Here is a 9,816-nt window from a genome sequence, read left to right on the forward strand (position 1 = left end):
CAACAGAGAGAAAGAGAGAGGATGGAAGATCTTAACTAAGAATCATAACACATATCAAGGGTCAAATTTTCAACAATAAATATGTACTTCAAAAATTTTGCACTGCATTTGTAGAAATTCCTTGTAGATTCAAACTGAAAATTGTAATATGCTAAAACAATTGACTTAAGTCTACTTTACTCATCAGTGGAAACAATAAGATGAAATCATGAAGCATATAAGAGAAAGAATTCAATCACACATAACACAATGATTTCCTTGGGAAATCCACAGCTAAAAACCCCTGCTATTTGTATATTGCATTAATTAGAAAATATGAGAATATTAAAATGCTTTGCTCAAGCTCGAGAAACCTCTGCACTATCTCTATATATCTCACAACCAACTTGTGCACAAGATTCTCTTGGAACACCTTTCTCTCACAAGCTCCACGCACAAACTTGTGCTTCCTATTACTTGGTCTCACCAACTCGTGCTCACCAAAACAATGATTAAACTTGTGCCTTCATTCCTCCTTTTAAATGCAATTCGAATGGTTAAAATTAGTGATTTTTCCAATTAAGGAATGGTTTATTTTAGGCCTTCTTCTGACTGCAAGCACCATTGGTTTAATTTAGATGATTTTATTACTGATATTACATTATCCCTGAACTCCAATCTCAATTGGGTATTTCTCTGATCTAACATGCATGAGTTAATTATGAGTGAATCTTCAGTTTATTGATTTGATCATTGCGGGCAACACCACACTGCACTTCAGGAATCACCCCACTATTATAAAGGAAGCACCCCACTACTGCAGGTTTCACCCCACTACTATAGGTTACACCCCACTCCTAGACCTCCTAGAACTAGTTTAACTGAATTTAACTTAGTTAGACTGAATTAATTAATTAACTCAAAATAAACTCAACTAGTGTTCCTAATTGTAAGAGACACTCTACATGACTCTAGTTAGACCCTCAAATCAAATTAACTGGGCTAACTAAGTCAAATACTTAGTTAACTATTACACGTTGTCATGAGATGTGGAATTACAATTTTATTCCCAATTTAATTCAAGGAAAAAATTAAATTAGGATTTTTCTTGATGCTTTTTTTAACATTTCTTATTGTTATTTTCAATGCTCCCTCTCAACAAGAAGGAATTCAACTCTATCCTGATCTGGTACCTTTGGAATGTTCTGCATGCAACACTTGTCACTGTTGTTGTTTCTACTGCAACATCTACAACCCAAAAAAATTATACAAACAAAATAAACTAAATCAACTGTATCTGCAACTATCTACTAGGAAAACTGTGTTGCTTCTAACTCTTTGAATGAGCCTCCTACTATGTTTTCAACACTACTTTGCACTCAATATCTAACTAACATTGATCCTCCTACTACTGCATATTGTGGCCCCCCCCATAGCAAGGTAATGATCCATGAGACAAAAAACACCTTAATGGATCCTGCCCAATTTATGAAACTCTTGGACTAAGGTTTCATATCGCCCCACCTCACAGCTAGAGATATGGCTGCATGTGCTCCCTCTGCCCACTTGGCTTGAAATTCCCCCCTACTGGAGGTATCTGCTTGAGTGGATGTATCCACTTGGTCTCCTCTTTTCTTCTCCAATTGTGGTTGCTCCACAACTTGTTGAGGTTGTTGCTTTTGAGGTTGCTTCAGAGGATTCATGTTCAGAGGTAATTCATGCTCCCTCTCAACCACTAAATTTCAAGTATTTTCCTTACTCCTCAAGGCTTTGCATGCATGAGCTAAATCTGATCTACTCATACTGCTATTGCTACTGCTCTGTTGCTAATTTTGCACTACTGCTACAACTACTACAATAATGAGTATGATCTCCCCAGATCCTGAAGTACTAGCTTCCATAGGGCTGCTCCCTCTGAAACTAGACTCCCTTTGAGTCTCAATCTCCCTATGGGAAATATCTATGCCCCTCAATCTACCAATATCAATGATCAAAACTCCTTTTTGTGTCACTAAACATTGGCTCATTGATCTTCCCAATAGCAACCTTCTTGCTCCATTAAGAATTTTTCACATAGGGTCTTCTGGATCTACCCTGAACTAGAGCTCCATCAATATGCAAGGACAACTTTGAATTCTTCTCTTATATTGTGATTTCAGCTCCAATACCATGTAGAAATTTCTACAAATCTAGCTTTGATACCATGTAGAAATTCCTTGTAGATTCAAACTGCAAATTGTAATATGATAAAACAATTGACTTGAATCTACTCTACTCATTAGTGGAAACAATAATTGATCGATGAAATCACGAAGCATATAAGAGAAAGAATTCAATCACACATAACACAATGATTTCCTAGGGAAATCCACAACTAAAATCCCCTGCTATCTGTATATTTCATTAATCAGAAAATATGAGAAGATTACAATGCTTTTCTCAAGCCCAAGCAACCTTTGCACTATCTTTATCTATCTCACTACCAACCTGTGCACAAGCCTCTCTTGGAACACCTTTCTCTCACAAGTTCCATGCACAAACTTATGCTTCCTATTGCTTGGTCTCACCAACTCATTGCTCACCAAAACAATGATTAAACTTGTGCCTTCATTCCTCCTTTTAAAGGAAATTGGAATGGTTAAAATTAGTAAGTTTTCTAATTAAGGAATTATTTATTTTATGCCTTCTTCTGACTGAATACACCATTATTTTAATTTAGATGATTTTACAACTGATAGTACATTGTCCCTTAACTCCAATCTCAATTGGGTCTTTCTCTGATCTGACATGCATGAGTTACTTATGAGTGAATTTTTAGTTTACTAGTTTGATCATTGCAGGCAGCACCACACTGCACTTCAAGCAGCACACCATCGGTTGACAGGTTTCACCCCACTACTGCAGGATGCACCCCACTACTACAGGATGCACCCCACTACTGTAGCTTGCACCCCACTACTGCAGGTTGCACCCCACTACTGCAGGTTTCACCCCACTATTGCATGTTTCACCCCACTACTAGACCTCCCACTAGTTCCTCCATTAGTTGGAACTAATTTAACTGACTTTAACTCAGTTAGATTGAATTAATTAATTAATTACAACTCAAAATAAACTCAACTAGTGCTCCTAATTGTAGGACACTCTACATGATTCTAGTTAGACCCTCAACTTGAATTAACTGAGCTAACTAAGACAAATTAACTTAGTTAACTATTACAAGTTGTCATGCGATGTGGAATTACAATTTTATTCCCAATTTAATTCAAGGACAAAATTAAATTAGGATTTTTCTTGATGTTATTTTTAACATTTATTGTTTCTATTTTCAACAGCATCAACAAACTTACCAAATATTTTGCATCGTGTTCTTTTAGAAGTTCAATCATAGCATGCTAGTCAGCAACCTTTGCATCTGCAAATGGCTACAAAAGAAATTATCTCACTTAAATCCTCAAACTAAACAATGCACATAGTGGATTCAGTACTACTAATTTTCCAAAATTGAAAAACGAAAAGAAATTAATAAATACTCCAAACAATGTAAATATTTATAGCAACAAAAGATTTGGAAGGCAAAAATTGCACTCCTTGCTCTTGATTTATAAAAAAAACTTTCAATTGGAAATAAGCATTGATACTAGGACTAAAAACTATAAGAAGCTCATTTGGAACTGGTTAATGATAAAGAAGAGACATTCAATTCCAAGATGAAAATTTGGAAGACTTTTATCTAGGAGTTGATGGAGGTAGCCACCAAAACTCTTATCTCACCTCTCTCAAAGTATCTATGATTGTGATTCAAGACCAAGAGGAAAGTTTCCTGTGCAAGAAAGGAGAATATTGATTAATGTGAAATGATACATCCCTTCCTATTTTCATTTTATTTGTCTTTCGAAATGAATCTCATTTTGAGATCCTTTGTTTACAAAGTGTGCTTTTGGCTTCCTTGTAAAGCATATACCAAGCAGATTGTGGTATCATATCAAATTCTTGGTGAATCTGTTCTTTCACATCTTCAAAAAATTCTATTGGAATGATCAACACAAAAAGAATGAACCCTCTAGAAAAGGAAATACAAACAAGTTAGGGAAAACAAACTGAAGGAAGAGCCTATAATGAATAGTTGTGTCTTTGAGCTCAAGAATGATATTTAAGCCCAAAAGCCACAAAAGGATACAAACAATGAAATTGTGGAATCCAAGAAAGAGCTATAGCCTATATTATGATACTATTGGAGGATATTTGCACATGTGTGTGTCAAACCCTCTCCAGTAGGTTGTTGGCTACCTAGAAATAGATCTAAGATATAGACTACATTTTTTCTCCAACAGTCTTCTCATTAAGGCAATGGTTGGACCAATAGTAGGAGGAGTTTCATCCAGCACTAGTAGCTTCAAGACATAGTTGCACACATCAAACAACCAGATTAAATAAATTAACATCCTCCTAATCTATAGTTCAACATACAAAACATATAAATTGAAATCAATAAAATGGCTTCATTTTGATATATAAATAAGATCCAACTTTCCACTATGATACTAAAATTATTTCTATTTATCAGGCCATGACTTAGTTTAAACTTATAGATACACAACATACTTTTGCATCATATTCCATTTTTCCATCTCATCCTTGTTTTTATCAACAATGACAACAAGCAAGAAGCATTTTATAATTACTATATTAGAACAAGAAAAATGTTGTACACCAATATTTTGTGAGAGAAGGGAATAGAATAAAGAAAAATGAAGGGAAAATGACATGGTAGAATCCTAAAACACACTATGATGTGGACAAATGCCACAAAATTGGCCAAGTATAACATGTAAATATATCCCACTTAACCAAAAGGAAGGAAAAATGAGATGTAAAAACCTAAAAACACACTCTGATGTGGACAAATTCCACAAAAACTAGTCAAGATCAGCGAGTAAATATATCCCACTTCACCCAAAAATTGGAGAAAGGACTATCAAATAGGTCCCAAGTATGTAAATGAATCCAAAATAGCTAGATAATATGAAATCAAATGGCATAAGTTTGGACCTATTTTGAGGTAAAAGATAGCATTTTCAAACAACAACATAAACCCTCTCCTGAAATAAAGAAATAATTTTTCTACCATGAGATCAATCTTGAACTTCTCCTCAAAATTATTTTTGATCTTTGGAGATCGGAGCTAGCCAAAAAGAACTAAAGAAATTAGTTCCCTACAAAGAAAAACTGTGTAAAATGTTTCATTGAAATAAATATTTCCAACAATATATAAATTCTCACATTTTCACAACCTCTGGTTTCAAATCTAGACCAAGAGGTTAATGTGAAGTTGTTGTATCAACTTCCCCTATTGCATTTTGATAAGCATGTGCTTCAGAGACCTCAGGCACCATCTTGTCCAAATTTCCAGATACATTAGATGGTTTCTTCTCTACTGATGGTGTGGGAAACCACCATTTCTTCTTGTCTACAATGAATTTCTTCAAGCCAATTATCCAACCAAATTCAAGAGCTTAGTGCAATGAAGAGGTTATGTTCATCCATAATGTAGCATTCAAAACAAGAGAAACATAGTTTATTAAAATTTAAAAAGAAAAATAAAAATATGGACATGTTATCTAAGATTGCTTATTCTACCATTCTACTTATTCTACTATATGTCCAAGTCTAAGAAATAATAACATGCAGATACCTCTCTCTTTCTTCAATTAAATCATTCAATTGATTCTTATCTTGTGCACTTCCTGTTCCTACCCATCTGTTGTAACGGATACAACCACCCTCCAAAATTTTGCCTTAGCTTCGTTTTGGAGCCTCCCTACCAACCTTCACAGTAGCATGTCTTTCTTTGTCAAGTACACAAGCTCCAGTGATTTTCTTGTAGAAAGACAGCCTGTCGATCAAACATTGATGCATTCCCCTCATAGTTTATTCATTCGGACTTGGTCCAGTAGCAGGCTAAGCAAATCCTTCAAGAATTTAAGCAAATCGAGAGGGAAACCATCATTCCCTCCAGAAATTGCGCAATCCTGATTGGCAGCCTGTTGGGCCCCATAATTGTGCAATTTTGCTAAACAAGCTTCACCCTAAAAATTACACAATCCTTCCCAGTTAGGCTGCTCAACCTAGAATTTGTGCAAATCTGGGTAGTAGTCAGCTTCTCTACCTAGAAATTGCACAAATATTCTGAGCAGCCAGCCTAGCTCCAAGCCAGAAATGTGCATTTTCTCCCAACAATTGAGCAGCCTCTTGCATGTGCAGCTGAGTTGATTGGTTCCCTCCAGGCCTAGGAAAAATAGACTTGCATGCATGGGCTACTTCTCCCAAGGCAACATACAAAGGCATCCCTTGTTTCAGGGATCTATTTTTGGCAATTGGAGGTAACATGCAAGGATCATTTCAGAAGCCTCCCACCAAGTGTCGCTTTCCCTAGATTTGTGGCATGTGCATCACAACCTTGATTTTATCAAAACTCATCAACCAGACGTTGCAGAGCTCATTTCTCACATCAACCTTGCAGCTCTGACATCCCACATTACATCTAGGATTTATCGGCACATTCAACTCAGTTGTTTTGGGGTAATCTCGCTTTCCATGTCTTATGTTCCATTTCTAGTGCTTTTTGTGTTTTTCTTCGTATGAACAATGTCTGCTTGATTTCAATGATCGCTTGCTATCATTTTGATACACACTAGCTTGTGCAAGAACCGTTTTAGTTTTCATTAACATCTCACTACTGTCTCATGCATGAAACTATTTTTCACGAACGGTCATCGATTCAGCGACTCACCTCACTCACATGCATGTTGCATGCACAATCATTCACTTATTCTTACACTCAACGTCGCCATGCATCCACATTCACTTTTTCTTTCAGTTTCCCATCGACAAGTCTGGGCAGCCTTGGCCCAGACTCCGCCTCACCAAGACAACATTGCGCAATCTTGAGAGGGAAGGCTCTGTCTTCCTCTCAGGAAATTCATATTCTGCCCAGTGACTATCCTCCAATCTTACATTGCACAATTCTGAGGGACAGTGACTACTGGCCCAGAAAATTGCTCAATGCAGTCACTGAGATTGCAACCATTGCCAGCTGAGATTGCGCATTGCGCAATTCCAGCAGTAGGCAGCCAGACTAGACTATGAATTGTGCAGTTCCAACAATTATTTAGCCTCCCAGCAGCCCAGAATGTGTCTTGCGTAGTCTTGGCAGTCAGTCTCCCAACCTCCCGACGGAAATTGCGTGACCTTCATGATCAGTCCCATAGTATGTTGCAAGTTAGTTCACAAGTTCATTTTGGTTTTCGACTAACAGATTTCTTTCTATGAGTGTTCCCATGTCTCAAGGTATCGCAGGTGTTCATCTGCCTCTCGGCAGCATAGGTACAATGGTTTCCAGGAGAGCAGAGTCAAAGGCACCGGTCATAGCACACTTGGGGATGAAATCGATCAAGTGTCTATGAGCATGCCTACTCATGAAGACATCAATTTGTTCATAGACAAGGACATCAAGATATGATGGCAACAGCATCAGAGTGAGCAGCATCATGAACGACAGTTGAAGGAAGCATACCGAATGCAACAAATGCAAGAGGAAGGTTGTTGACAACACAGAGGTGGAACAAAGTTGCAAGCTCAAGAGACTCAAGCTATGAGGTGATGGTGCGATCGCGTGAAGATAGAGAATGGAAAAAATAAGGAGTTGCGTGTGTTGAAGCAGCAACTTTGGAGACTCAGGCTATGAGGTGACGGTGCAATCGCGCAAAGACATGGAATGGAACAAAGAAGGAGTTTCATGTGTTGAAGCGGCAACTCAAGGAAGAACATGAGCTGCATAGAAAAGTGAATGAGTTGCATCAAGAACAAGAACAGCAGGGGGCGTAACATGCACTCATGGATGAAACTGTGCACGTACAAGTTATAGATCCATCCCAGCAACTAGCATGGAGCAGACATGGTGAGCAGTGTTGTTGATCGCATGCAAGGGATTCAGCAACATGCATGTCATTGTGTGCACGCATGTGATCCAACCCATTCAGAACACTCACCAAGGTGAAGACAAGAAGCAAGCCCAACTGGAGCTGAGCATGTAGTTGACAATTGATGTGCATGACCACCAGCACACACTGGAAGATCAACACGAACACTATGCATCAGTGTGTTGTTGGTTCGGCCGCACCCAAGAAGACCATGCACATGTTAGCAGATGAGTTGGATGGAGGAGCCATACCAATGCACCTAGATGCAACGGAGGCAAGAGTTTGCTTCAGAAAGATGTCACCATGGAGTGCATGCACACCATCACGGATGACCAAGCTTGGCATCAGCTCACCACCTTCACCATCACAAGCATGTCAAAGAGTTGGTCTCACCACAACAGACTGAGTGTTAGTGATGTCTTGCATGGCTTTCTCAAGCCATTTTGTCTCACATGAGCACATGTGCATTGTAATGTAACGTCTTGTCAAGTGTAAGTCAAGTGTTGATAGTTGGATGTAACAGTCATAGAGTAGGTGAAGAGTCATGAGGGTAGATGAACTGTCACAAAGGGGAATGTCAAGGGTCACCCCACCCTTTGTTATAAATAGAACCTCATAACTCATTGTAAAGGCTTTTGGTCAACCAAGCTTCGATAGGAGTATCTTAGAGAAAGCTTGGACAGTATTGTAACGAGCCTTTGCTTCTCCATTGCGCAGAGCTAGTACATCTCTTTGGAGGAGCAGGCAGTTGTGGCTGTAACGTTCCACTATTGGAACCAGTGGTTGGACATGGATGTATTGTATGAATGGAACTTACACTTCTTAACATAACAGAGCCAACATGTTTCATGCATATGTTGTATTGTATTCCATGCTATCTGGTTTACTCTAAATGATATATGTATTGTTTGCTTATGCATGCATGTATGGACTATTCTGTATAAGTATGTATGAATCTTTCTTAAATGTGTTGTTGGTTTAACCATCACTTTGGATTGCTCGGTAACTTACACGTATGATGGTGAAGGCGAAGTTCCCTAGCCTGAGTACTTACATGGCTTTCTTTCCATGCTTCATGAGGAAGATGGGTGTTCTGACGAACATGCCAGTTTTCTTCTTTCATACACAATTCGTGAATATCCACTGTGATGGTTGTGTAGCCTACCGGTTGACAGCGTGCATTAACTTGAGCACTTCTGTGATCTCATTAAGAAACTTTCTACCATTTTGATCCACACCATCTTGACCAAAAACTGTTACAGCAGCGGAAGTCTCCACATGATTTTTTTATGGATTTTTGGCAGCACTTCCGTGACTTGCAGTTTCAAGCTTCGAGGAGCCAAATGAAATTTATCTATCTTTGGGACCGATTCGAGTATTGTGTTAAGAAATCTACTCATCCCAAGAAGAAGTTTGAAATCAAGCCTCACTCAACATTCTTCAGTGATGGAGCTGTGTAATCTCATGCAGATGTGGTCACTGTCATGAGTGATTGTCCGCCATCCCCTCATCAAACAGCTCCACCACTACCGAGTGATGTTGAGGATCATGCTCATTCACGTGTTCAGCTTTCACATCTTCCCAACATCACTTGGTTGTGAGTCCATCAAGTTGTCATATGAATTTCGTTCCACAACCTCCGTCTTCACACTTGGTTTTTCCTCCGAATGATACTGTCTTGTGTTCTTCCATTCCAGACTCTGCACTCGTTGTGAATGAGGAACAAGCCTTTGACTAGAGTTGGTGTTGCACAACTAACATGCACTATCATTCATGAAGAGTATGAGTGGGAGCTTGAGCATCAACACTCGGTGAAGGATGACTCCCTTCTGTCTGAGCCTCCTTCGTTCTTTCC

This window comes from Pinus tabuliformis, chromosome 7 (assembly GCF_031772625.1).
Source record: "Pinus tabuliformis cultivar Carrire ecotype Pingquan chromosome 7, CPIR1, whole genome shotgun sequence".
Taxonomy (NCBI): Eukaryota; Viridiplantae; Streptophyta; class Pinopsida; order Pinales; family Pinaceae; genus Pinus; species Pinus tabuliformis.